This window comes from Bicyclus anynana, chromosome 16 (assembly GCF_947172395.1).
Source record: "Bicyclus anynana chromosome 16, ilBicAnyn1.1, whole genome shotgun sequence".
Classification (NCBI taxonomy): Eukaryota; Metazoa; Arthropoda; class Insecta; order Lepidoptera; family Nymphalidae; genus Bicyclus; species Bicyclus anynana.
In genome coordinates this window covers 9,849,183-9,865,442 of record NC_069098.1, presented here as the reverse complement: position 1 = coordinate 9,865,442, position 16,260 = coordinate 9,849,183, and the positions used below count along the sequence as shown (strand labels likewise).

General features: G+C 33.6%; 1 protein-coding gene across 7 annotated transcripts in view; it reads left to right on the top strand.

Moving 5' to 3' along the window:
* LOC112048176 (apoptosis-stimulating of p53 protein 1) overlaps nt 1-16,260 on the top strand; it is a 371,714-nt gene that overhangs the window by 261,361 nt on the left and 94,093 nt on the right. For 2 of the 7 annotated variants that reach the window (XM_024085599.2, XM_024085598.2), the window contains exon 1: nt 2,593-2,691. The exons of 4 other annotated variants lie outside the window; for them this stretch is intronic. The gene's annotated coding sequence lies outside the window, so the exon portion shown is untranslated. Of the gene's footprint in view, nt 1-2,591; nt 2,692-16,260 lie in introns of those variants that run through there. One more of the 7 variants, XM_024085602.2, reaches the window with a different exon arrangement.

Below are 16,260 nucleotides of genomic sequence, written 5' to 3'. Positions count from 1 at the left end.
TTGCTTTGTCATTTATCTTATATACGATCAAGTGTGGGTGCTTGTCGCTCTCTCCTACATTTGAATTTGCACAAAGTGGGAACACCTTTGAATGCGAGAACCACAAAGGATTGGACGCTTTTGAAATCGACGTACCTTGTTTCCATAATATTTTTATGAACACGAGTTTACGTGTACGGTGTACCTACCTATTCAGTTTTTGGAACTACGATTATTCTTGATAGAGACGCAAAGATTCTTCGAGCCTTCAAAGGAGATGGTCCAAAGTTGTATGGAGCCCAGGATCAGTCATTGTACTCTGGCGGAAATAAAAGAAAATATTTTTTAAAACTATTTTTGATTAATCAAATCTACGAATTTAATTTAATTACTTCGAAATAATATGCATTCTCTCCAAAAAATGCAACACTATTGTAAGTAATAATGGCGGATTGATGACGTTTTCAACGCAGTAGTCGATTTGACGTTTGCTGTCATGTCATATAGTTATTCTAAGGGCGCCATCTTGATACAACTTAAAAATTTGGGTTTTAAATTTATTTATTTCTTCTTATTTAGTTAGATTTATTCAGTTATTTAGATTTTAATAAAATCCTTGTATTTTTTTTAATTATAATGATACGGGGTACAAGAGTGGACCTGAAATGGACCATCTCCCTTGTCATATAAGTATAGCATGTACGTATAATTTACAGACACTTTTGAAATGTCTAGCTTTACTATTTGTAGAGACTGAATTTAATATCTCTTTCTTAATTACAGATATTTTATGCATTTATATACTATATAATAATAATAGTAAAAGCCTTTATTCGCTGACCTTTTACATTTTGACATATAAATAATACTAATTTTAAATTCAACTAAAAATAAAATAAAATATAACTTTAGCAACCACTTTGTAGGCCAGGTCCTGCGACATAGGCCTCCCCCGCTTTTTTCCACTCATCTCTGTCTCGAGCTAACCTCCTCCATCCTTTTGGTAAATCATCCTCCCATCTTTTGATTTGACGTCAGCATTATTATGCTCTTATACCTTCTTTTTATTTTATTTATAATATATTTACTTGTAAACTTGAAGTGATGATAAATAAGAATAAATTGATATTAGATACTCATCTTGTGCTAAAAGCAATCTTTTTAGTAAGTAATAATATAGATAAGTAAATTTACAATTTTCACATATAAATGTAAATGTCAAAGAGAGTTCCGAACACACACAATGGATTTCATTTGGAACTTCCCAAATAGTCTGTAGTTTTTTCTGTTTGGTATTTTGCTTTCCGGATATTAACATAACAACGGGCGTAAACAATCAACGAAACGATTTTTAGTACAAACAAATAACAACTTTCAATTCTCTGTGTTTTCAAAACATTATTTCGAACTTCCTCCACCTTGCTTTGATATGCGGAACGCTGTTAGTTTTAAATTCTGAATTGTGCAAAAAGGATCATGCTCGCAGTTACTCATGTATTTGTGACATCTACATATATGTGAATTTTAGTGACAAATAAAAGAAATTTAATAAAAAAACACAATCGGACTTTCTTGAAAAAAAATAAACTGTCGAAAAAAAGTAAATTATAACCTAACTAGCGGACGCCCGCGATTTAGGCCGCGTGGAGTTCAGTATTTCACAAAACCATTTTCCGGGATGAAAAGTAGCCTATGTGTTAACCCAAAGTGAAATCTATTTCCATTCCAAATTTCAGCCAATTCACTCCAGTAGCCGCAGCTTAAAGGAGGAACAAACATACACACACTTAGACACAATCTTTCGCCTTTATAATATTAGTGTGATACCCGTGCGAAGCTGAAACTATCGCTATGTTTTTATATACAACGTTCACAGTTTTCTGTAGTGTATTTAGTATCAGCATTGCACCCGTGCGAAGCAGGGGCGGGTCGTTAATTATACATTAAACCTTCCTCTTCAATCACTCTATCTATTAAAAAAACCGCATCAAAATCCGTTGCGTAGTTTTAAAGATTTAAGTATACATAGGGGTATAGGAACAGAGAAAGCGAATTTTTTTTTATACTATGTAGTGATTTGGAAGTTATGAAAGATAATATTACCTATAAATCGCTAAACGGTAAAATGTCTGAAACTAACCATAACTTAAAATTTCCATATAACACCAAAATGTAGTTTACTTTAAAACAAGCTTATAGGTGAATTCCGAGAACGAACCTACACGAATTTTCGTAAACTCAAATATAATGGATTGTTAGCAATTTGCAAACTTTCACTATGATGAAATAGTATTAAATGCGATAATAAAGATCGTGCAGTGAGTCTTAGAAACCGAAATTAACATTTAAATAAGAGCCGTAGACGATGTAATAGATAAGACGAGAGATAAACGGATGCCAGTGTAAAAACATCCACAGATAGCTTCCGTGCGCTCATTAGAAAGCAAACAAACGGGGGTGTGACTAGACCTATTCAACGCTCAAGTGGGCAATTGTGTGTTACTTGCAACTCCTCGGATTCCTTTGTCATTTTTTTCTTCAAATTTGTGCATTTCAGTATAGACGAGGGGGGAGGGTGGGCTGAGCTTTCATTGTGAAGTCAGCCTGTGGCATTAGTCTACGTCAATTCAGTAGCTTCGAGCCTTCCGCGAGGGGCGGTTGTGCAGCCCGCCGTATCGGATACGGTCGAACACGATACCGTTGTGACGAAAAGTGAAGTTTATTTTCTAATGCTTCGGGTTTTTTAGTTCGTTCTGTGATTACATAATAATATGTCTGGAAACCTGATTGTTAATAAAGAAATAATATTAATTTTCGCTCCGATTTCAACTAACGAAACTAGTTTTGAGTGTTATTAAAATAAAGCATGTGTAGAAACGATTGATAAGAAAGATAAGGAAATCATAACGCATACGTTGAAGAGAAAACTTGCCAAGAAATTAACAGGCAGTTGAGAGACCGGATTTTTGAATAAATAACACGTTGGGTATATTTCATTCCTTATCATGATGATCATTTTTATCTTCAATGAATTTGCCTACGGTAGCTAAATTTAAATATTAACGAATATATATTTTCTGCAGAGGTTGCAAACTTTTTTTCTGACTTTCAATCCACAGAGATTTAATTATTAAACATGAATAGACGTTAACCTAGTAAAAGTTATAATGAAAGATTCTAAAAGTTTTAACTCTTAATTGGGTTTTTCATACAGCGGAATATAAGTTTAATGATTAGTATCAGAGGGTGCTTTTTTGTCTGTCTACGTCTTGAACTATAAGATTGAGCAGGTAGAATAAAGAATGTATTCATACGGCCTCCACATGTGACTGCTTGAACTTTTTTTGGTGTAAGTTTGACCCAAGTTTTTTATTAACATCCTACTTAACAGCGTCTTCAACGAACTGAACTGAAGCTGTCGGTACTCTGATTTATATGTAATATTGGAAACAATCGGTATTAGAATATTAATCCTCTATTAATGGCATCTTTTATCTGTTAAAAATTATTTTTATTACTTACAATGTAAAATTACTTTTAAAAATAGAGTACTTAGTAGGTACCATTAGGTACGAACCCCCGCATTCTCATATTCTGTTTGTCTGAATTTTTAACTTCGCCCCGTCCATTGTATCCTTTAATTATGCTTTTATAAATAACGAAATGTAGCCGTACATTTGAAATCTAACGTAATGTAACAGGTATATCGATCGAAATTCGACGGCCTCCGTAGCGCAGTGGTATGCGCGGTTAATTTACAAGACGGAGGTCCTGGGTTCGATTCCCGGCTGGGCTAATTGAAGTTTTCTTAATTGGTCTAGGTCTGGCTGGTCTACGGCCGTAGCCAGTTTCCACTATGCCTATTCCATATGACGTACCACTAAACGATTTAGTGTTTCTATACGATGTCGTGTAGAAACCGAAATGGGTGTGGTTTTCATCTTCCACCTAACCAGTTAGTCCGCTTCTATCTTTGATTGCATCATCACTTACCAACACGTGAGATTGCAGTCAAGGGCTAAATTGTAAATATTATATGAAAAAAATATTTCTGAAAAGGTACTTTGTTGGTAAAGAAAAAAACACGTGTGTGCGTGTGTGTCTGTGTATGTTTATTATTCCCTCGCATCACAACTACTGAACCGATTCAGAATAAAGTTAAATTATACCCCGAAGAATACAATAGGCTTCTTTTTACCCTGGTTAATGCGTGGTTCCCGTGGAATTTGTGAAACATAATTTCACTCGAAGTCGCGGGCGTCCGCTTGTATTTAATAATTTAACTTCTCGAGTAAAACTACTACCAAAGAGCTCTATGTTTACTAGCAGGTATTTTCAAAATATTCTGCCGTTATCTTGAAACTTTGACTCGTCATTTTACCCTAAGAACCACTTTGCGTCTATTGTTATCTATTGTATCTCGCTTCTTAAATATAATGGCACAGTTATCTAAAAAGGGTTTACGATCGCTGAGAATTTAAAATGGCGATAACGGTTAATTGGGTCAACTAAAAAAGTAAGAAAGCAAGTAGATATATTTACTTCACTTTTAAATCAAGGACTTTGTTTTTTATTAACTATATTACATACTTTATTTTATTTTTTTGTTCTATTATGTTATGTTTTGTACTCTTGTTTACTATTAATAGGTCTTGTTGCCAACTCCCTAATTGTGTAGGTACGATCTTTCTTTGGAAACTTAATTGGCTTAAGTGTTTCTTAAATGTGTAAATTATTGTTTTTATGTTAATGCTGTTTGTTTCCTAAATAAATGAAAAAAAAAATACTAACTTACAAAGTAATAAAAACAATTTTTACTTGGTAATATGTTATTATTACACTACCGTTTTATTTGATTTGAATACTCATATTTTTTGCAATTCACAAATTTTCGACAGCTGTGACAGATTGCTCAATGCTTATTTATTACACAGCCTATAAATTTTGTATAAACAATGATGTCTAATTAAAATTATTTACATGATAACAATAAATAAATGACGGTGATATACGAATTTCTTATTAAACGATACCCATATTACCACTCTAATACATTAAAACTCTAAATGTAATTAAATGTTACCCATATTACCACTATAATACGTTTGACTCTAATTGTAACACTATAAATTACAATTATTATTATCAGTTCATAATTTTTGTAGTAAATATCAAAGTTATCTATCTATGATATAAATAATTAGGTTATTGATAAAAAACTGATAAAATTTGGGCTACTTACTAGTGTATTTTGTTTATTTAGTTACTTACTTCTTTTTGTTGACATATTTTATATATTTACGAGTAGACTCCACTCATCAAGAGCTTCTTTTGACAGCCTCCGTGGCACAGCGGTGTGCGCGATGAATTTACAAGACGGAGGTCCTGGGTTCAATCCCCGGCTGAGCCGAATGAGGTTTTCTTAATTGGTCCAGGCCTGGCTGTGCGGAGACTTTGGCCGTGACCAGTTAACACCCTAAGAATGAAAGCATAAGATGAGCAAAGATGTACCGTCAAGCGTACAAAGTCAAGTCTTAAGTCAAGGGTGTGGATTTTCATCCTACTCCTAACAAGATATCCCGCTTTTATCTTAGATTGTATCATCACTTATCATCAGGTGAGATTGTAGTCATGGGCTAACTAGTAGATAATAAAAAAAATATATATATTATTATTAAACTCCTGATAATGTTGAAAGGAATGAAAATACCAAAGTACCAGCGGCGAAGAATTCATACAAGCCGATTCCCGGCGGGTTACCTTTAAAATCCATGCATATTCATTGTTGTACAGTTTCTCATATATCTACAGGTACATCAGTAGATATATAATAAACCGGAGTTAGAATTTTCTTTGTTTGGGACGGCTTACCTTCGTCTAAATTCCATCCTTCGCCACTGCTAAGTACTTATGTGAATTAGTCGATTGAAAAAAACACATTAATATTGTCGATAAATCAATTGCCAAAATGTGGCTTGAGATATTTTTCGTGGGCGAATTTGTGATTAAACTCACGAAAGTTTAATTAAAATCTGATGAATGCTTATTTTATATATAGAATTTGTATTATTTATGATCTGATTGACAAATTACACAAACATTCAAGAATTCAACCTGGTAGTACATTGAAGTAGCATCTTATCTTTTGCTGGCAGTCATTTGATTGCAATTTATTGCTAACTTTACATCAAAACTCCGATATAGCTTACCTGCAACCGGTAATTCTTGAGAGATTAATGCACCATGATAGTTTAGTGGCATCCGTACCTACCGGGTGGCTCGGTTGATTTACACGTAGCTACTAACTGAGGTAATGGTCTGACTTTATGTACTAACCGTGCGTTGGGAAGTTTCCCAATAAAGTAACTTTTTCACGTAAAGGTAGTTTAGAAACTAGGTACAAAAAGCATTAAAGCTAATGTTGTTTTGTGTTTCTGTATATTACTTTATATCTTTTATTTTCATATATAAAATTGAACCCTCAATAGCTCGGCGGTTAAGGAGTGGATTCAAATGAGAGAGGTCGTGAGTTCAATCCTCATCCTACCGTCTATACCGTCATATTTTATCCCTTTGGGGGTGGAATTGATCAAAATCCTTTCTTAGCAGATGCCTACGCCATAAAATCTGCCTGCATGCCAAATTTCAGCCCCTTCCTTCCTGTGGTTTGGGCTGTGTGTTGATAGATCACTATGTCAGTCTATATCTAAATCTATAAGATATTCTCACATGGCTTGAATTAATACATCACCGGCTTAGCACCGCCTTCATACTGATTAGCAGGTAGAACATATTATGATGTTATTTTTCGCTTTTTAGTTTAGTGGGTACGTTTTGAGGTTTTGAAGTCGGTTGTATTTTTTTTATTAAAATTTATATTATATATATTTAGATTGTAAGTGGTACAGTTTGTGTGGTTATAGGGGTAATCTCTGGATCTACAAAACCAATTTTGAAAATTCTTTCACCGATAGAAAGCTACGTTATTTGCGAGTGTCATAGGCTATGTTTTTACTTCGTGTTCTTACGGGATCAGGAACTACTATATAAAAATAACAGCTACATTTTGCTCTTTAGAAAAATATACATAACAAAGCGGGTTGTTGAATGTATTGTATCAGTATCTTACACCGTGCCGTTCCAGTTGAAATCCCGAGTTGTAAGCGTAAGCTTTCATATCTTAGACACAAAATATTATGAGCTCTTGTTCTTTGCGCTCAAAAGGAAAATAATAATTAAAGAGTACGCCCCGTATACATTTTTTGCAGAAATAACTTGTTCGCTTTTAAAAATATTAAGGGCGTTTTTTAAAAAAAGGTTTTCAGAGACTTCTTGTGACTTTACATCTATTACGGTAATTTATAAGGAAATGCTACAGACTAGAGTTTAAGTCTCGTAAAGTTTAAAGTTGAAGCCTCAATAGCTCAACGGTAAGAGCGAATGGACTCATCACCGAGGGGTGGTGGTTCGATCTCCGCCCGGTTGGTCTATTGTCGTACCCACTCCTAGCACAGTCTTTCCCGACTAGTTAGTTGGAGGGGTATGGGGATATTGGTCATATTATAAAAAAATATGGCAAATATTCTTAAAAAAAAGTACATTTTCGTACTGTAAAGTTTAGGAGGAGTGACAGAACATGCTGGAGGATTAACTCTTCCTTATTCTTCCAATCCAAAACCAGAAGGTTGCTTTTCTTGTATTGTGTTATGGGTAATGATTTCCCATCTATGATTAGGTCATCTGCTAGTTCCTACTATGAAAAAAAAATATTTTTTGTGGAAAATTAAAACTGGTCATTAAGGTCTTAATCGTCATTTTAGATCCATATATTAAGTATCATTATATTATCAGCCGATAGACGTCCACTGCTGGACATAGGCCTCTTGCATGGACTTCCAAACAAAACGATCTCGAGCCGCCAGCATCCAGCGGCTCCCTGCAATCCGCTTGATGTCTTCGGTCCACCTGGAGGGTCGACCAACACTGCGCTAATTAAGTATATTATAATGTCTTTTCTTAATAAAACAAAGCATACGTTTTCCTTGCGTTATTACTTCCTGTTACAATAGCATACAATTCGTATGAAATTCCCAATTGACTTCTTAGTGACTGTTGAAGTCATCTATTAAAATTGCATTGAAAGGCAATATCAATATTGCGAAATGACTTAAAGTTACTTTGAGAAATAGGACCATTTATCATCCCTCACTACCTCGGGGAGTTAAGTCATAAGACCGGGTTAGTATTATCTACGTAACATCCACAGAATAAAGAATGATACAGAAAGAGTCCATACAAGCAGCGCTTAAAAAACAAACTTCACACGTTTTATTGATATCCGCACATACAAACTTTTTTCATAATTTTTATTTCAAGATTTAACACTAAACAACAATTACGTAAATTGATATTATAATATACCAATAATAATGAATAGATATTGAAAATTACAGATACGACGCTTTGTGTCGTACTGACTCGAGAATATACACGTTTTTGAATTTGTATATGGAATGGCTGCATCCCTGTCGTGTTCCGTACGCTCTATCTGCCTGTTTTTCATTAAGCTGTGGTAACATCGTAATTATTTACCCTAGTTGGAAAACTATTTTAATCTGTTTACTACGGGATCGCTGCGAGCAAATTACAAAACTCTTATAATGGATGAAAGAACGACGGTACTGGCAAATATAAAAATTAAAATACTGCATACTAAGGCTTTTGAAGTCAAGCCTTTGCTTTGTTATGTTTAATATTTATTTTCATCATTATCATGTCAGCCGATGGACGTCCACTGCGGGACATGGGCCTTTTGTAGGGACTTCCAAACATCACGATCCTCAGCCACCTGCATCCAGCGAATCCCTGAGACTCGCTAGATGTGGTCAGTCCACCTGGTGTGTGTTGACCAACACTGCGCTTTCTACTGCGGGGTCGCTATTCCAACACCTTGGGACCCCAACGTCCATCGGCTCTTCAATGTGCCCCGCCCATTGGCACTTCAGCTTCGCAAGTTGTTGAGCTAAGTCAGTGACCCCAGGTAGGCCGATTGAGGTTTTCTTAATTGGTCCAGGTCTGGCTGGTGGGAGGCTTTGGCCGTGCCTAGTTACCACCTTACCGACAAAGACGTACCGCCAAACAATTTAGCGTTCCGGTACGATGTCGTGTAGAAACCGAAAGAGGTATGGATTTTCATCCTTCTCCTATCAAATTAGCCCGCTTCGATTTAGATTGCATCATCACTTGCCATCAGGTGATATTGTAATCAAGGGCTAACTTATAAAGAATAAAAACAAAAATTCTTGTATATAAAGCGATTTAAAAATAAAACAAAACCATCGTGTAACTGCCTCCTCAAAGACTGTTACAATTATTTGTTAAAGAAAGAAAATATATCCTAGACAGAAAGTCTTGTCAGTAAAAAGGTCACGAATATTCTTTTCTTATTCAAAGTAGGTACGGAGTTAAGAGCGTTTCACGCCCCAGTCGGATACCTACTTATTTTTATAGTGTTCAAAATGTGGCATCTAATCTAGAGTTTCCTCGTTTTTCTGCGAAATTTGTTCTTTACTTTACTTTATTTCCTTTTAAATTTGAATTATATATTTTGTGTTATTGTCAGGTGCTGGACTACGGTCTAACTTGCGACTTATGCTCAACAGTGAGCCAAATATGGGTCGTTATAATGATTATAATAGTCAAGTGAGTAGGTAGCTATATTTTTATGTTTAACACAATCTATTTTTGAAAATAGTTATAACTTCAACCCTTTACTTGACATTACTTTGGTTATTTTTGTTTTACGCCACCTGCTGATGTCCTTCAGTTTTCCTAAACCGAAGGTTTCCTGAAAGAAATCGCTACTTAGCGATATGGCCGCCTTTTGTATGCTGATCTCTTCCTAATATGTTTTTACTAGTAGACGCCTCCGCGGTTTCACCCGCGTGGTTCTGTATATATAGCCCATTTATCGAGGAAGGCTATAGCCTATAGCCTTTCTCGATAAATGGGCTATCTAACACTGAAAGAATTTTTCAAATCGGACCAGTAGTTCCTGAGATTAGCGCGTTCAATCAAACAAACAAACAAACTCTTCAGCTTTATAATAGTAGTATACATTTCACTTGTATTTTTCTTTGTGGTGTTCAAATAAAGTATATCTATCTATCTATCTATCCATATCTATTACACCTTACAATGCGATAGTTTCTCTTAAAGATTTTTTTAAAAACTCTACTAGACAAACTAAAAAGCAATACCTTATCAACATACTAAATAAGATTAAAATATCCCCTGTTTCTGCAATCATGAAATATATATTATATTATTAGGTCAAATAAAGTACTGATAATAGAATAATTATAGTAGGGACAAATATTCAATCTTATGTAACCGTTAGATGAAATGTTGTGAATAATAGGGACTTTAGAGACTTGTCAAAGAGAAGTTTCCGCAGAACTGACGTATTTAATGAAGGCCGTGATATGCTTTCCACTTTGGAGTGTGCCTCGGTAACCCCTCGGGGAAAATGAAACTATTTCCCTTAGCCTCTTAGTTTTACATTGTTTATTGAAGTTTGGAATTGATGTGGAAAGTCCCTCTTCTAATATTTTTTATAAGTAATATATGATCATTGAGGTGTAAGTATATATTGAGGTGTAAGTAAATATGTATTTATGCACCTATTTTTTATATACCTACTTAAATACTCGGTTTAGTTTTTACCAAATATTAAGCTTAGTTAAGGGATTTAGCACTGATACTCAAACATCAGTAAATTAATGTAGTTTTTTTTAATATTTCTCCAATTGAATTACATATATTACTTGATAGATTCGTCAATGGCGACACCTTGGTTTTAACGTCCAGAGTGCAACAAAATCTTACTGGCAAAATCAACCTTAAGTTTTACGTTGCGATGATTGCCTGTGGAATAAAAACTTATGCTGTCTATTATTTATTTTCCCTTTATTCACTAAATAAAATAGAATCGCTTTATCAAATATCAATATATAAGACCCCGAAGCCGCTCCATTGTTACGGCCTAGTTTCTAAATGTATAACAAAACCTTCTTTTTACCGAGTTCCCAGGAGAAATAGAATCTTATCAAATCTACATAAAGGACCTTTACTCAGGTTCATAATATATTTGAGTCTACCGTATGGAGTTTATCATTCATTTTACGATTGTGTGTACGATTAGGTATTGCATTTTTATTGAAAAATTCGTCAATATACTTACATTTCGTCAGACTTCTATTAAACATGAGTATGCTCTATAACAATAAGTCGTGGTTCCAACATTAAGACATTTTTGTTATCAGTGAGTGCTTCTAAGTCTTATTGTTTTGAAAATTATTAATTATTATCATTCATAAATAAAGCGACGATCTTAGTATTTCATGGATTCAGCGTAGGTACTTAATGCATTGATCAAAATGAATCCTACTAATATTATAAACGCGAAAGTTTGTATGGATGTTTGGATGTTTGTTGCTCTTTAACGCAGCAACTACTAAACCGATTTGACTGAAATTTGAAACGAAGGTAGATAATACCCTGGATTAACACATAGACTACATTTCATCCCGGAAAAATCAATGGTTTCCACGGTTTTTTGTGAAAAACTGAATTCCACGCGGACTAAGTCGCGGGCGTCTGCTAGTCAATTATAATCAAGTATATTCAAGTAAAGTTAAACAAGTCTACTCTTGATCGTACGAGTATGCTCGAATATCATAACTATTCATAGATTAAGAATTACAAACTAAAATGTTATTCTTACTTGTCTTACTTGATTCACATAAAATTGGATTTCTTTTCTTACGAAACAGTTTTTTGCCAAGCCTATAGTCTTTTGTTGAGCAACTTCGTAAACTCTTTGTCTCGTTCTAACTTTCTTAGTTTTATTCAATGTTATGGACTCTAGAGCTATTATTATTATTATTTTACTTTGATATTTGACACAAGTGATCAAAATTCAAAATTCATTTATTTCAATTAGGCATAGTTTACAAGCACTTTTGAAATGTCAAGTTATATAATAATTTAATGTAATGGTGGTAATAATAGGCGAAAACTTAATATTAAAGTTACGAGGCTTCCAAAGCGCCTTGGTCCGAGAAGAGTCTAAAACAAACTCTGCCAAGGTTTATTATTTTTTTGTTTATTATTTTACGAAAATATCTAGAACTAAGCACACAGTCGTACACCAAAACAGACAGTTTAACACCAAACTTTTTTATCATTTATATAATTATTAACACTATAATAAGACTTTCCTACAAGCTTGCGTTAAAATCGACTAATATCGTAACTAGCGAACGTCACTTCGTAAACACATTCTATAATATAATTCTTTATCATTTTATGTATTTCCTTCGTCCTGATTTCATAACAATCAAACAAGTCCAACACGGCAATGTAATGTCATACTGTGAAAAGATTTGTATGCAGAATGAACAGAAATTATTTTAGTAGAACATCGGAAATTTTTTTAACCGACTTCCAAAAAGGAGGAGGTTCTACGTTCGGCTGTATGTATGTTTTTTTAAAATATCTGTTTAAACATAAAATGAAAGAAAAAAAAAAACATTTTAACTTTTTGTAAATTGAATTGTTTTTTCCTTTTTTGTCACTTTTTACGTTACCGTAGTCGACTTTGTTACGAGTACCTTTATAGTAACGTCATCTTTTATGTATTTCATTTAATTCTCCTGGGACTTTCAATATAATTGGTAGGGTAGGATAACCCCAATAATAGAGAGACGCAAGTTTTAAACTGCCTCAAATCATTTTCGACAGACCTAATCTAGTTTAGAAACCACTTGAGATTTCAATATAATTTGGTGTCATTGAAATTGGCTTTTAGAGGATATTAAAGGAATATAAATATTGTTATTATCAATGTTGAAATATTAGATGCTTTGTTTTGTTAATTACTTTTAAGTTTGTTCATTGAATTTGTTACTTATTGTCGAAACGGGAATTTCATTTGTTTGAATATAAGCGTAAGCCGGTGGTTAACGATCTTTGTTTGACAAATTCAACGCTCTAACTTTACGTTTTCATTGAAAATTATATAATGTAGACAATTTGTTTATGTAAATTTCCAAAATTCTTATTTGAACTCTGTTTCCCAACTCTGTTTCTGTGTGCAATAACGAAATCTATATGTTTTTGTTAAAATATAGGGAATTTTTGATTGTTTGATAGCCACTAATTTTTAAAAACGTTATTAAATAATTATACAAATAATATGATAATCTTTAAATTTATAACTTCTTGCCTCAGTTATTTCGTATTTTTAGATTTCCCTACTTACGAGTATGTTGGCTACAATCGATTTTGAAAACATTCAATGTAGACAAATATTGTGGACAACATAATATGAGGTCTTACTGAGGATACTTACGCAAGTAGTTTGTTTATATGGAACAAAGCAGTAAGTACTTAAGTAAGTAGTAAACAAGTAAATGTATTTGATTAGGGACAACATTTAGAAACTACTGTATATAATGCTCTACCTATATCAAACTGTCAGTCAGTTTGACAGTCATATCAAGTACTAGTTATTTATTTATCTATATCTATACTTACAATAAAACTGTAGCAGGTTCAATTCTGTACATTGAAGATATTTTAAAATTTTTTGTTGTCTTTATATAAACGATACTGAAGCTAAAAATATTATTTTTCGATTTTTGTCCGTCCATGTTTTTTTTGTTATTCCGGCATCACGCTGAAACTACTGAACGAATTCAAATGAAACTTGGCACGGTTTAAGACCATAATACGGAGAAGATTATAGGACAGTTCTTATTGCGAATATAAAATAAAAAGGGGTTAAAAGTTTCTATGGAAAGTCCTTATATTTTAGAGTTACAGATTTAAAAATTTGTTATTTGTTTGTCATGAAATATAGTAAGGATCAAAAAATTTTTAAATTCAACCCCTAAAGAGGTGAAATAGGGCTTGAAACTGGACGAAGTCGCGGGCGTCCGCTAGTCATAATATAAAGATAGTATATTATTAAATTTCGTTTGAATACACAAACATAGAAAAAGAATATACTATATAATGTATATTAAATATGTATCTCTAAAGTAAATAAGTATCTGGTAATTCCAAAAACATAATTATAAATACACTTTTTAATTTCAATCCTCCTCATTTTTTATTTCATAGGGCAAAATTGCAACTATGTAGTCGTAAACTACAAGAAAATAGCTTGTAGGCGTTGTTTAAGTTATCTTCACAGAATTAATTTAGCCGAAGTTGGTGCGATGTGGTTGATTATGTTGTTATGAAGATTTAGGGCACTCTGAGTAAATAAATCCTCTGTCCACGGACATTAACTTGATTTATGTGCACTTTATTGTCGAAGGATCCATGAAATAAATTCTGTAATCGAAGACCCTAAAGCTTTAGCTTTATAGCTGTACATTTTATTTGCTTAATTACTTAGATAAAAACGTATAATTGAAATTTTGAAAAACCCCTGAAGGTCATGAATATATTAAAAAATACACTTTCGACCAAGTCATCCATATTCTTTTACAGTGAATAGAACTCAGCTTTCATTTGAGACCCACTCGACATTCGGTTATTCTTCCCCACTTTCACACCCCAGATCTTTTAATCGACTCAACCGATTTTCATCTAACAAGTCTAAGAACACTCGCACATAAGTCACCTTTCATACAAAAAGAAACTAAATTGTAATCGCTTCATCTATTCGGGAGCTATGGTGCCACAGACAGACTGATAGACAGACAGACAAACTTATAACCCCTCTTTTTGCATCGAGGGTTAACAATAGAAAGAACGTATAATCTTACTTTATAAAAATAAGTCGGGTTTTCCTTCCTGACGCTATAACTCCAGAACGCACGAACCGATTTCCACGGTTTTGCATTCGTTGGAAAGGTCTCGGGCTCCGTGAGGTTTATAGCAAAGAAAATTCAGAAAAAATTTCAACAGAAAAGGCGGTCTTCTACTATATAAAAATAAGTCGGGTTTTCCTTCCTGACGCTATAACTCCAGAAGGCGCGAACCGATTTCCACGGTTTTGCATTCGTTGGAAAGGTCTCGAGCTCCGTGAGGTTTATAGCAAAGAAAATTCAGGAAAAATTTCAACGTAAGGTAGAGGTAGGGTAGGGTACAGGTAGGTAGGGTAGGTAGACGCATTGATTACGTAAATGGCATTTATAAAAAAATCCTTTTATAGAAAAAAAATACGTGAACGTGGGCACCAAATAAGCCGATTTGCTGCGAGTGGGTACACTTCAGCCGATTGCTCTTGGAAAATATTGAAGGCAATTAAATGCGTCCGCTTTTTTCGCTTTTTCTCGAAGCTAATTAATTATTTATTATTATTTTTAACTGCTACCTACAGAGTACTAATATTAACATTCTTATTCATTTGAAAATTATTTATTTTCAAACTAGCGGACGTCCACTCGATTTTCCCCGTGTTTTCCCACAACAACGGGAACGTTTTTGTGGGAATAAGTACTAAGAAGACAACTCTTAGGGTATGCAGCTCTTTAATGCATGTATGAAGTGCACGCCACTGAGCACTCTGTATATTTTCGTTTCTTTACCTTGTAGAACTTAATAAATGTGATACAGGCAGTTTGTAACAATTGGAAACAAAGGAGGAGTTTCAAGAGTTTCGACTTTCCAGATAGGTACAATTAAAATTGTGTTTCGTATTTTGTTTTACTAGATATTTCTGATACGTATTGGAAAAGGTTTCGGGCTCTTTAGATCAGTTATCTGAGTTCTGTTGTTTAACTGCCTTTGGCTGTTTTGTTTTGAATAAATAACCGTATTGTTAATATATCATCTCAGTTAGCATGATATCTATGTCAATATAATAAAACTTTTCTTTTAATTGGAGTAAGCCTTTTCTTGTAAGAATTTATTCGACTTCAAGTACTTAATATGGTTTTGTATTCGGTCCCTATTTTGTACGCAGATATATGTATGTATGTACGATTGTGATTTTCTCTAAACAACTATCTTTTCTTTATTTGGATGGTTTTCTAATATTTCAATTTATATTTTTCATGGAAAGTTTTAGTATATAGTTAAAGTAGGTACGGATATATCTTTAGAATGAAAAAATGTTTTAATATTATTTTACTACTAAGCAAAGTCCTATAAAGTAGATCACGCTGACTTGACATGAATTAAAAAATATCGCTTTAACAGAGTATAAACTTTATTAAAGCTCGTTTTTTCAAATTAATAAAATGTACATTCACCAGAAACTCT